This window comes from Vulpes vulpes, chromosome 7 (genome assembly GCF_048418805.1).
Source record: "Vulpes vulpes isolate BD-2025 chromosome 7, VulVul3, whole genome shotgun sequence".
Taxonomy (NCBI): domain Eukaryota; kingdom Metazoa; phylum Chordata; class Mammalia; order Carnivora; family Canidae; genus Vulpes; species Vulpes vulpes.
The window spans coordinates 57,312,176-57,322,008 of NC_132786.1; the positions used below are offsets into that span (position 1 = coordinate 57,312,176).

Sequence of the window (9,833 nt, forward strand, 5' to 3'; positions counted from 1 at the left end):
CTTCTAACAAGGTCACCAGCCTTAGCAGACCAGAGCCCTACTCTTTCAACCTCTTTCACCCTGAATTACCACCCTAAGGCTTTATCTTCAAACGCAGTAACATTGGGAGTTTGTACTCCAACAGACACATTTGGAAGGGACATAATTCACTCCACTGCAACTCCTCTTTATGTGCAAATTTTAATTGGCAGAAAAGAGTTGAATATGAATCAAATATTTTGAGACCAAGAAAGTTTGTATTTCGAGGCAGAGTGCCTGAATAGTGTTGGGTGTTGGTATGCAAGAGAAGTAAACAAGATCTTCAGAAAGAATAACTAATTCAAGAATGTCCAAGCTATTCTTGAACTTCCACCTGAGAGGGATTTTTAATTTAAATTCAATTAATTAACATATAATGTACTGTTGGTTTCAGGGGTAGAGATCAGTGATTCATCAGTTGCATATAACACCCAGTGCTCATTCCATCATATGACCTCCTTAATGCCCATCATCCAGTCACCCCCTCCCCAACCCCTTCCCCTCCAGTGATCCTCAGTTTGTTTCCTATGATTAAGAATCTCTTATGGTTTGTCTCCCTCTCTGATTTCATCTCGCTTTATTTTTTTAAATTTTTTCCCCCGCTAATAGCTCCACTGAGTCATAAGTAAAACTGATAAAATACTTATATTTATACTTGTATGTATAAGTATGTGATATACTTCTACGCATTTTGCTCCCAACATGGATCTTAAATTTATTTACCTACATAGTTGACACATCAAGATGCCTCATACTGTAATGAGCTTATACTGAAACGCCTGCTGCTTTCATATATTGCTAATACAGTTATTAAATTGGCAGAAGGAACTCTAGAGGTAGCTGTAGCAATCTATAAATGATTTTCCAAGCGAAAGATACGAGCTCATGACCTCATTCAGCACTGGGACCAAGAATTAAGGCCACAGTTGTTGATTTCAAAGAGAAATTCTTTAATTCCTTGATTGCTGGCTGCAAAACTGTCAAATATGTTCAAGTTTAGACTATGCTTGATCCACAAAAAAGTTCTCAGTAAGTAATTTCCATAATCTTTGGAAGTTCCAAATGCCAAATCCTTTTTAATCAGCATTAAAGTGTCCAGAAATTCAGCCTCATTTACAAATTGCAACAAAGTTCTAAGAGAGAAAAATGAGAAAATGTCAGGATTCAGCTAAATATCAAATTTTAGACCTTTAATTCATCACCACTCGTAATTATATAAACCAATGTTGTAATGTATTTGGGAATTCAATCATACTTTTTGTCCAATTAGGTTGTGAAGCTTCGTACTTCACATATACCAATTCCAACTCTTTCCCCTTCAGTATATAAAGGGCACACAAAGTCTAGAGGCTATGAAAGATCAAGATAAATATTCTGAAAATGAGGGACAGTTTTAACTTAATTTTAAGAATTTATAATACAGAAAGAGGAAACAAATGTGAAAAAAAACTTAAAAAGCATCTAAATATTTATGGCTTTAGGTTGGAAATAGACTTGGAATTCAAGTTTCTACTTGATTAAGAATTTCTCCTATCCTTTTGGTATGAATTTCCTTCATGGTTAAGAAAATGCACTTTCCTCATAAACCTTAGAAATTCAGTTTAAATCAGCACTTTTCAAATTTTAACTATGAGAGAATTCTTACTGCTTTTTTTTTTTTTTAAAGGCCACATGATCTGGAAAATGTCACTGAGCAAAGCATAATGTTCCTGTGCTTTTAAGTGAACAAAGGAGGCAACAGTATGTCCTTAACATATAACTTGCTTATAAGATTAGACGTAAGTATTAAACAGCTGTTGGGGAAAAAATGCCATAACTCAGAAATAGCTATGTTGGGAATGCTCATCCATTTCTAGCAGATTTGAATTTAATTTTTTTACCCTTTCCCTCTTCAAAAGAAAATAAATTTATAGAGATCTACCAAAATACAGAGTATCTTTTATAAAAGATGAACAACAGAAGGCCCCGTCAATGTGGTTCAAAGCATAGTTTCTTGAAAAAGGTTAAAGGTGAAAGTGTAAAATTCTGAGCACTTGGAGGAAAGGGAGGTAATAACTTTAAAATAAAACTATAAAAATCACCAAAGAGGGATCCCTGGGTGGCGCAGCGGTTTGGCGCCTGCCTTTGGCCCAGGGCGCGATCCTGGAGACCCGGGATCGAATCCCACATCAGGCTCCCGGTGCATGGAGCCTGCTTCTTCCTCCGCCTGTGTCTCTGCCTCTCTCTCTCTCTCTCTGTGACTATCATAAATAATAAATAAAAAAAATAAATAAAAAAAAAATCACCAAAGAGTGTGTGCACCTATAATGTAAAAATTCTAATAAGCACAACAAAAGTAAAACAGGATTTTCTATAATGTTATTAAAAAATATAAACTATCCTCCAGATATATTAGCAATCTCAAGAAAGCCTAAATATGATTAACAAAATTCAATGTTCAAGTGATTGATATTTTTCTTTTACTGTAATCCTCTAACATAATCTTCCATAATGATTCCCTCCACACAGGCTGGTTTTGGAATAAAACACCCACCTATACAAATTTTGATTAGACTATCACAAAAACCTTGCAGTCTAGATTTCAGAGTTTCCAGGTGGCTAGATATCTTTCCAAAATTCTAAGCCATCTTATTTTGGAAAAATCTCTACATATAGGAAATAGCAGTATTTTAAAACTATGTTTAAATCCCCAAGCACTTTCACATATCTCATTTTGCCAACAGGAAATGCAAAAAATAGATTGCCCCAAATCAGCTCTTCTGATGGCATTTCCTTCAGTATAGCAGGAAGAGCACAGTTCAAAAAGCTGTGAGACCACATGACCGAAGCCTTAATTCTTTAATCCACCTGGTAACAGTGCTGCTGTACAGGTTCAGTGCAACCGTGCATACAGAGGCTATAATAGAAGACTCTGCATATAGGTGATACTTAAGCATTTATTCAATATTTGATTGTGTATATACAGATTTTGGAATTCAGCACATCTTAAGGTAAGAATGTGTTTCATTTTCCTCATATTTGTTTACTCCTTTGCAGAAAGACTGATTTGCTGAGTCAAATTCCATAAGATCTCCTTTGAGAATAAGTCTCCACTTTCTTAATTTTTTTAAAAGATTTATTTATGTATTTTTAGAGAGAGAGCATACACATGAGCAGGGAGATGGGCAGAGGGGGAGAAAGGGGAAGAGAGAGAGAATCTCAAGCAGACTCCCCACCAAGTGTGGAGCCGAATAAGGGGCTTTATCTCACAACCTGAGATCTTGACCTGAGTTGAAATCAAGTGTCAGATGCTTCTCTGACTGACCCACCCAGGCGCCCCTCTACTTGCTTTACATAGGTCCTAGGTGGCGGGGAGGTGGGGGGGAGGAGGAGGAAAGGAAGAAGAGGAAAAAAAAACAAATTCTAGATTTTGAAGAGTAACTCTTAGTAGGAGAGAAGATACTGTGGATAGAAGAAGAGAAGGCTGTGGATAATGTGAAATAAAATTCATTTAAAAATATCTAATCAGGGACGCCTGGGTGGCTCAGCAGTTGAGTGTCTGCCTTCAGCCTGGGATGTGATCCTGGAGACCCAGGATCGAGTCCGCATCCAGCCCCCTGCATGGAGCCTGCTTCTCCCTCTGCCTGTGTCTCTGCCTCTCTCTCTGTGTCTCTCATGAATAAATAAATAAAATCTTTAAAAAATATATAATCAAAGCTATTTTGTCCACTGTGTCTATATTTCTGGAAAAAAATACCATTTTACAGTAGAAAATTCAGAAATGTTTACATGCAAGAAAATTAAAGTGGCCTGTTATACCATCCAAGCTTAACCGTTATGTTATGCTGTATATATTTTTATGACTATAGTCATGAATTTACAAAACTGGGATCCCTTGGCTTGTACAGATTTGTTTCATGCATCCAGGGTTTAATGTTTGTGTAAACTTTTTTCTTTTACAATGTCTCCATTTTGCATGACCACATATTACAGCGGAACAAAATCTCTTTGATTATTCTATTACATTTTAGCATTTAATTAACTTACACTTTTCACTCTATTACAGTTACAATCTGTAATTCTTTATGCACTTTGGCATAGCTCTACTTCCTTAAGTTAGTACCTATCTATCAAATCTATGGGTCAAACGTATTAACCTTTGAGGGACCTTGATATATAGTTCCAACATCATCCTCTAGAACCTTTGGTTCTCACACTACCATTTTTTGAGAGTGTAAGTTTCCTTGCAACCCAACAAATATTATTTTAAAAATAATCTTAGGTAATTTGTGGGTGGAAAAAGATATCTTAAATTGTTTTGATTTGTAATTCTCTTGATCAGCAATGAGGTAGGATATGATTTTGTGTATTATTTCTCTGTGACAATCCTATTTGTCAATTTTTATGGGGTTACTTTACTTGTCAAAGTGTTTGAACTTTTCAAACAACAATACTAATTTAATTTTGATTATTTACTCATCCATACATTTCTTGTTTGTTTTTAGCCTGGTAATGTAGTTTATATAGTCTGTGTACAAATATATATATATTTTTTAATTTTATGGGTTCAAACTTTTTTTTTTTTGCTATTTTTCATGTTCTATATGCATAGCCTCCTTCCGTTTGCAGTAATTAGGAGGTATTTTAGAATTTTGTCAATGTTGGAAAAAATGGTGTCATTAATCACAGAGAAACATCTACAAGTCTCCATAAGATTGAAGCTGGGATATGAACCTGTCTCTCTTCTCCATATGGGAAAATGCTCTATAGGCAAGTCTGTCATGCTTCTTTTCCTTTTCCACAACAATGACTTCAACTTCTTGTAGGCGCAACAGTAACACCAATGAGAATTACACTGGACGTGCTCTGTTCCCAGGATATGAAATTCATAGAGCAGTAGAGTATCTAGCATAAGGAAGTAAAATTATCCAGAGAAAAAACTAACTTACAAGTAAGTTTCCTAGAGAATCTAGGATATAAAATATCACTTATTTCATCTTAAAAAAATCTTATTATAGAACAACTAAATGGTTCTTCAATAGAATTTACAAAATCCAACTTTTTAAACCAACAGAAACTGTAGGGTATGGTTTCATTTAACTTTTGCCCAAATCATTTAGCCAATTACTCTACCAATATTTGTAAATAATTATTTCTTCATGTGAGTTGTATGTGCGGCATTCTTTTTCTATGTGTGCATTATTATGTATTATTTTCTTATGAATTGTTGATTGCTTCCAAGGCCATCTGCTTTTTTTTTAATTCATCTGTTTTTGATTCTGTCATCAGTGCTGTGATATTTTAGCTTAAATTATTTTTAATTTTTGGTAGGCACGGCAAGAATCCATCATTTCTCTTCTTTTGAATGTTTTCTCTCAGTTCCCGGAAGTCACAGGGATTCTCTCTTTTTATGACACCATGACCGCACAATCTCCTGACTGGCAATTCCTGGAAATTATAATCTCCATATGATGTATGAAGATGGAGGAAGAGGAGAGTATTAGCCTCACCACCAATGTAGGAGAGAAGAGCAGCCTGGGCCCTTAGTGATCTCTCGAGCCACCAGTCACACTGTGGGAGAATCACATTGTGAATTTTGATTTTACACAGGTATGCTTGACTGCTTCACTTCAGAAAGCAAAGGACCAGTCCATCATCAGATTTTTAAAAACTCTATTTCAACCCTCTAGTTTGGACAAATTCCTCCCAGACACTACATGGCATGTGTCAGCTTGGGGGTTTAGGAGGGGAGGAGGGAAGGAGGGGCAAGGGTCTTCATAAGAATTTTGTTCCAAAGTTGAGAGAAGTAAGGGATGCCCTGCTCGCCAGGCAGGTGGCATTTTTTTCCCCGAGTTCCTCTGCCTTTTGGGTCTGTGATGTTTAGGGGAACACTACGTAGTCCCATTTTACAATCTGAAAATGCTTTACACCTTTCAGTGAGGGAGAGGTTCTTGGGGGAGGGTCATGCACTGACCAGCACTTGTGAGCCACCAGCCAGGTAAGCCTTCAAGAGTTCTTGCGAACATGCTTTCCACTAAGAAAAATAGAAAATTAACTTCCCTTTTAATGGCATTTTGGATTATTAGTCTTCAGATAAAAATATAAAATCTCTGTTAAAAGAAAAACAGTTTGGGTGGGCGGAGAATTGGGTGTGGAGTGAAATGTTAACAAAATCTCAATTGAGATTCTTTGCTGAATCACATTTGGCATTAAGTCAGGCAATAGGTATGGATTGTATGAAGTACTCGATTTTCACTGTCTAATATTAAAGACACTAAATTAATAAGATTCTTTAAACTCTGCTTGTGGTATAATTTGTGTCTCAAGATTAAACTCTATTGGACTGGAAGGGTCTTACCACAGATAACTAGAAGTCATAGTTGGTCACCAGTTAGTCTAAGAAGTTAAAGTGAAGATTATTAAGAATATAATCATGCTTTAAATATAAATGTTTATATGCATGTGTACTAATTCACTAGGTTTTTATTATAGGAACAAGATCTTGTCTTTGGAGTTGGCAGTTGGCTTTCTTGCGTTTACTTACCGGTAGTGCTTTGTTTTTGAGTTTTTATTTCATTAAAGGGAACTGAGAAATTTAAGTCACTTATAAAGCAATCCAAAGAAATAATATTCTTCTGCTATATTTCATAGCAGCCAAATATTGATAGTTGGCTTGCCTAGACCTAATTGGACAACTTTTTTTAATTGACTCTCCTTGACTGAGCCTTTCACTTGATCTTCACCAAAAGGCCAAGAAGCGATTGAGCCTTTCCAAAGCATTCAGTTTTCATATATTTTCTATTAATTTTCTCACTTATTGTGGTTACTTTCAGTAGAAAGCACTGAATAAATAGCATCTATTCATTTCATCTAGTAACTTACAATCCTGAGATAACTGAGTTTGGATCACATAATTGCATAAGCTTGAAAAAAGCAATTTTTTCAGGAACCAAAATAGACACATATGTTATGAAAAGGCTTCAAAACTACAGACAATGACTTTTCAAAGCGTCACTCCTTCACTTTTCAAGAAGACTGTCCCTAAGCATGTAAGAACAAAAACTTCAAGCCAGATGTTTGCAATTCCCTAGCCTTTTTTTCTCTTTTCTGACCCTATACCTCCCACCTCAACCCCTAAGTGGCAGCTCTAAACTCATCCCTAGAAAGCTTCAAAACAATGTGTCTGGTTGAAAGCTGAATGATGTCTCCTAGAAGCTTATGCTATTCGGGATTTAAAAAAATAATAAAGGAACAAGAATGTGGCCTCCAACCTCCTTGAACCAGAAATGGCCTTTCAGGTTACAATGCCACTTACAGTTTCCAAACAGATGTCAAATAAGTTGTGGGTAATGGAGTAAATTTAAAACATTATTCCTGGCAGCCTTCCATGTATTTTTCTTCACACAATGTTATGAACAATAGTCCTATTTGAAAGGAAGGACCAGAAATGATCTCAAATTTTGTTTTTCTCTCTTACCTTGCTGTCTTCTTTTCGGATTTTAACCTTCCAAGAAAACTTCTGAGACATCTGCCCCCTTAGAGTGCCCATTTGCTTCAAGTAGTCTCAAGGGGTGAAGCCTGCTTTTAGATACCATTTTTAATACATCTCTCACCATTATTTCATTTTTGTGTGTTTGGCTCTTGGACAGACTAAAATAGTCAAAGATTAATTTATTCCATTTAGAAATGTCAAACGCAGTCTGCCATTTTTTTTTTTTTTTGATCACCAAAGGAATCTGATTAATTTTCTGCCTGTAAGTTTTGCAAATGAAGTTCATTTTCAGTACTTCAGACAGCACCTTTCCCGTCTTGCATCGCGTCAAGCCTTGGGAGGCTACGACCAGGTTGTCAGTCCTCATATTTGCCTGATGGACTTGGCTCTTTCACATACAGCCTGCTGACCTAGTCGGCCTTTCGGTAACAGAATAGCTGCAAGTCCCTCATGGCCTCATAAGCTTCTGCGCCACACAGTTCTATTTATGTTAAACCAGACATTTCCATGTAATTTCATATTCCCTGCAATGTTTTTTTTTCCATTGCCAAGTAAACTCAACAAGTGAACCTTTGAGATATTATCTTTAAAAAAAAAAAAAAGAGAAAATCTCAGCTGTGGCAGACTAAAGGAATGGGTTTCATTTAAATGTTTCCTGTTTTCAGTGCATTTGCCCCATAGAATCATTGTGTGGAACACAAAAGTCTGATTCAATTAGCAACTAAATGGTTACAATTGGATTTCAGCTCCAGCCAGTGGAAAGTACAAGAGAGCTGCACCACTGGAGAAAGGAGGATGGATGCCATTTGTATTCAGGACATTCACACGTTTTACATTGATGTACAGGACCTTTGTCACTGGACTGACGAGACAGTTGGAAGTACTGCTCAAGAGCCAGGTGCTTGACAAATAAAGAACTTATGAACTTATGTTCATATATATATGTATAAACTTAAATATAAGCATATATATATAATCTATGGCATTAAATAAATTGAAATACTGGTCATAGTCATCCATTTCTATATTGGAAATATTATACTCCGAGTCACCTACCAAGTTAAAGAACATCACACCAGAATATCAAGCTACTTAGGATGAGAACAAGTGCAAAATGAAGACAAGCTGAATAGAAGCACCTGCTGCCAATTTGTGTACACAGTCAATGTAGAGTGTTAATGACTGATTTCCAGTACTGGTATAATTTCTGTCTGCTATAGGGATGTGTTTTTAAGTAAAGTGGAATGGAAATGGTTTATACGGTATCCCCTTAATTCTGTTCAGCCTTTTCAATTTTTAGGAACTACACTGTTTGATGTTAATATCTCCACTCTGTTATGAGTTTATAATTGCCTCTTTATTTTCAATATTTCCTGACCCACTTGTTTTAAGCTTGATTCTTAGATTTTCTCTTCTTTTTTAATTTTAATTTTTAATTTTTTAATATATTTTTTAGATTTTCTCTTCTAAGCTTTCATTTGCTTTCATTTAGTTTAATGTCCTTTATAGTTGATTTTATTTTTCTAACATGCCCTACTCTTAATTTTATGTTGTCACTCACTGTGTTATGTTTGTTCATATGATCAACAAAATCCATTTTAACTGTCCACCCCATTTATTGTTAGGTTTTGCGTTCTCTGCTGTCATACAGAGAAGCAAGCTTTTATATGAAGACAAGATAAAAACTCCTTTCTTTAATAAAAACTGAGTATCCCCCTGCCCTTATCAATTAGATGACAACTTTAAAATACTTTATTTCTAACCTCTTGCTCATTTCCCTGCCTTTCCCCATGATTTCAGTTGACCTCCATTTCTTACCCTCATGTTTGCTAGGATCATTTAACAGGAGAGTGGATAACCTTAGTGCTCATCAACACATAGCTGCCCTTTATTTTCTATATTCCACTTCCCAGCTCCCCTGCACTCAGTTGAGGCCATGGAACATATTTGAGCCAAGGAAATGTAAGTAGAAGTCATGCGGATCATCTCTAAGCTGCGTCAGCAAAAAGCTTTTGCGCACTTTTTATAGCCTCTCTCTACCTCTCCCTGAAAAATCATGGAAAAGCACTTGCCTTAAGATGGTAGAGCCTCAGAACTTAAGTGGTTTGAAATTTGAGAGGCGTTAGAGAGGTCGGCTATCTGGGAGAGTCACCCAAGGTGAAGAGGTTTAGCAAAATCAAGTGAGGACTAAGTTTTTATTACAGAAAACCACAGAAATTTTGAGACTGTTACCAAATATGGAGGGTTCTACACTTCCTTTATAGGAGTTCTTCTTTGACACTAGTATGATATATGCTCATGAACCTGCATGCTACAGAGCTTCTATTTCTTTTCTTCTTTATCT

At 36.1% G+C, this 9,833-nt stretch overlaps 1 long non-coding RNA gene across 1 annotated transcript; it reads left to right on the plus strand.

Annotated features, from left to right (window-relative positions):
• Positions 1 to 2,858: 2,858 nt before the first annotated feature.
• On the plus strand, positions 2,859 to 8,495 carry LOC140599498 (uncharacterized). Its single transcript, XR_012002383.1, has 3 exons — positions 2,859 to 3,008; positions 4,824 to 4,948; positions 5,377 to 8,495. It is a non-coding gene; the product is annotated as an uncharacterized lncRNA (long non-coding RNA).
• The last annotated feature ends 1,338 nt before the right edge of the window (positions 8,496 to 9,833 follow it).